The sequence below is a fragment of the Physeter macrocephalus genome, chromosome 18 (genome assembly GCF_002837175.3).
Source record: "Physeter macrocephalus isolate SW-GA chromosome 18, ASM283717v5, whole genome shotgun sequence".
NCBI classification, from domain to species: domain Eukaryota; kingdom Metazoa; phylum Chordata; class Mammalia; order Artiodactyla; family Physeteridae; genus Physeter; species Physeter macrocephalus.
Window position 1 is genome coordinate 21,207,370 of NC_041231.1, and position 4,357 is coordinate 21,211,726.

General features: G+C 41.4%; 1 long non-coding RNA gene across 1 annotated transcript in view; it reads right to left on the minus strand.

The window, feature by feature from the left end:
• Positions 1–434: 434 nt before the first annotated feature.
• LOC114484310 (uncharacterized) overlaps positions 435–4,357 on the minus strand; it is a 24,399-nt gene continuing 20,476 nt past the window's right edge. The window contains exons 2-3 of the long non-coding RNA XR_003677028.2: positions 1,515–1,554; positions 435–652 (exon numbers count right to left, since the gene is read on the minus strand). This is a non-coding gene — a long non-coding RNA (uncharacterized lncRNA). The remainder of the gene's footprint in view (positions 653–1,514; positions 1,555–4,357) is intronic.

Sequence of the window (4,357 nt, forward strand, 5' to 3'; positions counted from 1 at the left end):
TACTGCTAGGAATTTACCCAAGAGAAATGAAAACATATGTTCACGCAAAACTTATGCATGAATGTTCATAGAAGATTTATTCCTAATGGCCTCAAACTGGAAACAACACAACTGCCATAACAGTTTGAATAAATAAATGATTATACCCTTTTAAAAAGAGCTCCATGTTAGATTTTTAAAAATAATTTTATTATTAATCAAATGACATCAACAAAAATTTTTCCTTTGGAGAAGCAGAGTCTTTATTCACTCATTCAACATTTTCCCAGAAATGTCCAATATTCCAGGCATTATTCTTGGCAGTGATTGGAAATACAATGCTGAACAAGTTGGACATGGTTACTGTCTTCACTTTTAATCAAATGACAAAAAAAAAAATCTGAGTTTACAAAGAAAAAAACAAGTATCTTAGACAGCAAGGAAGATAGTGGACATTGATCTTGATGAAGCACCTGGAAATAAGTTTGATTTAAGAAGTTTGCCTAGGAGGAGACCTTCAAGATGGCAGAGGAGTGAGACGTGGAGATCACCTTCCTCCCCACAAATACATCAAAAGTACATCTACATGTGGAACAAGTCCTATAGAACACCACCTACTGAATGCTAGCAGAAGACCTCAGACTTCCCAAAAGGCAAGAAACTCCCCACGTACCTAGGTAGGGCAAAAGAAAAAAGAAAAAACAGAGACAAAAGAATAGGGACAGGATGGGGCCTGCACCTCTGGGAGGGAGCTGTGAAGGAGGAAATGATTCCACACACTAGGAAGACCCTTCACTGGTGGAGACAGGGAGTGGGCTGGGGAGGGGAAGCTTCGGAGCTACGGAGGAGAGCACAGCAACAGGGGTGCAGAGGCAAAGCAGAGAGTTACCCACACAGAGGATCAGTGCCAACCAACACTCAACAGCCTGAGAGGCTTGTCTGCTCACCTGCCAGGGCAGGTAGGGGCTTGGAGCTGAGGCTCAGGCTTCGGAGGGCAGATCCCAGGGAGGGGACTGGGGTTGGCTGCATGAAAACAGCCTGAAGGGGGCTAGTGCACCACAGCTAGCCGGGACGGAGTCCAGGAAAAAGTCTGGACCTGCCTAAGAGGCAAAGGACCATTGTTTTGGGGTGCATGAGGAGAAGGGATTCAGAGCACTGCCTGAACAAGCTGCAGAGATTAGCACGAGCTGTGGCTATCAGCGCAGACCCCAGAGACAGGCACGAGACACTAAAGCTGCTGCTACAGCCACCAAGAATCCTGTGTGCAAGCACAGGTCACTATCTATACCTCCCCTCCCAGGAGGCTGTGCACCCCACCACTGTCAGGGTCCCATGATCCAGGGGCAACTTCCCCGGGAGAACACACGGCGCACCTCAGGCTGTTGCAATGTCACTTGGGCCTCTGCGGCTGCAGGCTCGCCCTGCATTCCGTATCCCTTCTTCCCCCCCGGCCCGAGTGAGCTAGAGCCCCGAATCAACTGCTGCTTTAACCCCCTTCTGTCTGGGCAAAGAACAGATGCCAGAGGGCGACCTACCTGCAGAGGCAGGGCCAAATCCAAAGCCGAAATCCAGGAGCTGTGTGAACAAAGAAGAGAAAGGGAAATCTCTCCCAGCAGCCTCAGGAGCAGCGGAATAAATCTCCACAATCAACTTGATGTACCCTGCATCTGTGGAATACCTGAATAGATAATGAATCATCCCAAAATTGAGGCAGTGGACTTTGGGAGCAACTGTACACTTGGGGTTTGCTGTATGCGACTGACGAGTTTCTCATTTATATAGTTATCTTAGTTTAGTTTTTAGCATATGTTATCTTTGGTAGCTTTGTTTATTGGTTTGGTTGGTGTCTTCTTTTTCTTTAATTTTTTATTTTAATAACGTTATTTTATTTTATTTTACTTTTCTTTCTTTCTTTCTTTTTTTTTTTTTTTTTTTTTTTTCCCTTTTCTCTTGAGGCATGTGGCTGACAGGGCCTTGGTGATCCGGCCGGGTGTCAGGCCTGAGCCTCTGAAATGGGAGAGCTGACTTCAGGACATTGGACCACCAAAGCCCTGCTGGCCCTACATAATATCAATCAGCGAGAGCTCTCCCAGAGATCTCCATCTCAATTCAACGACCCAGCTCCACTCAATGACCAGCAAGCTCTAGTGCTGAGCACCCGATGCCAAACAACTAGCAAAACAGGAAGACGACCCCACCCGTTAGCAGAGAGGCGACCTAAAATCATACTAACTTCACAGACACCCCCAAACACACTACCAGATGCAGTCCTGCCCACCAGAAAGACAAGATCCAGCCTCATCCACCAGAACACAGGCACCAGTCCACTCCACCAGGAAGCTTACACAATCCACTAAACCAACCTTACCCACTGGGGACAGACACCAAAAACAACAGGAACTACGAACCTGTAGCCTGCGAAAAGGAGACCCCAAACACAATAAGATAAGCAAAATGAGAAGACAGAGAAATATGCAGCAGATGAAGGAGCAAGGTAAAAACCCACCAGACCAAACAAATGAAGAGGAAATAGGTAGTCTACCCGAAAAAGAATTCAGAGTAATGATAGTAAAGATGATCCAAAATCTTGGAAACAGAATGGAGAAAATACAAGAAATGTTTAACAAGGACCTAGAAGAACTAAAGAACAAACAAACAATGATGAACAACACAATAAATGAAATTAAAGTTTCTCTAGAAGGAATCAATAGCAAAATAACTGAGGCAGAAGAAAGGATAAGTGACTTGGAAGATAAAATAGTGGAAGTAACTACCACAGAGCAGAATAAAGAAAAAAGAATGAAAAGAATTGAGGGACAGTAAATAGTCAATCGAATCCAGGAAGTTCAGAGAGTGCCATACAGGAGAAATCCAAGGAGAAACATGCCAAGACACATATTAATCAAACTATCAAAAATTAAATACAAAGAAAAAATATTAAAAGCAGCAAGGGAAAAGCAACAAATAACATACAAGGGCATCTCCAGAAGGTTAACAGCTGATCTTTCAGTAGAAACTCTGCAAGCCAGAAGGGAGTAGCAGGACATATTTAAAGTGATGAAAGGGAAACATCTACAACCAAGATTACTCTACCCAGCAAGGATCTCATTCAGATTCAATGGAGAAATTAAAACCTTTACAGACAAGCAAAAGTTAAGAGAATTCAGCACTACCAAACCAGCTTTACCACAAATGCTAAAGGAACTTCTCTAGGAAAGAAACACAAGAGAAGGAAAAGACCTACAAAAACAAACCCAAAACAATTGAGAAAATGGTAATAAGAACATACATATCAATAATTACCTTAAATGGAAATAGATTAAATACTCCCACCAAAAGACATAGACTGGCTGAATGGATAAAAACCAAAACCCACATATATGCTGTCTACAAGAGACTGACTTCAGCCCTAGGGACACATGCAGACTGAAAGTGAGGGGATAGAAAAAGATATTCCATGCAAATGGAAATCAAAAGAAAGCTGGAATAGCAAGTCTCATATCAGACAAAAGAGACTTTAAAATAAAGACTATTACAAGAGACAAAGAAGGACACTACATAATGATCAAGGGATCAATCCAAGAAAAGATAAATCAATTGTAAATATTTATGCACCAACATAGGAGCACCACAATAGGTAAGGCAAATGCTAACAGCCATAAAAGAGGAAATTGACAGTGATACAATAATAGTAGGGGACTTTAACACCTCACTACCACCAATTAACAGATCAACCAAAATGAAAATAATAAGGAAGCACAGGCGTTAAATGATATGTTAAACAAGATGGACTTAATTGATATTTATAGGGCATTCCATCCCAAAACAACAGAATACACTTGCTTCTCAAGTACTTATGGAACATTGTCTAGGATAGATCATATCTTGGGTCACAAATGAAGCCTTCGTAAATTTAAGAAAATTGAAATTGTACCAAGTATCTTTTCTGACCACAATACTATAAGACTATATATCAATTATAGGAAAAAAACTGTAAAAAATACAAACACATGGAGGCTAAACAATATGCTACATAATAACCAAGAGTTCACTGATGAAATCAAAAAATACCTAGAGACAAATGACAATGAAAACACAGCAACCCAAAACCTATGGGATGCAGCAAAAGTAAATAGTCAATCGAATCCAGGAAGTTCAGAGAGTGCCATACAGGAGAAATCCAAGGAGAAACATGCCAAGACACATATTAATCAAACTATCAAAAATTAAATACAAAGAAAAAATATTAAAAGCAGCAAGGGAAAAGCAACAAATAACATACAAGGGCATCTCCAGAAGGTTAACAGCTGATCTTTCAGTAGAAACTCTGCAAGCCAGAAGGGAGTAGCAGGACATATTTAAAGTGATGAAAGGGAAA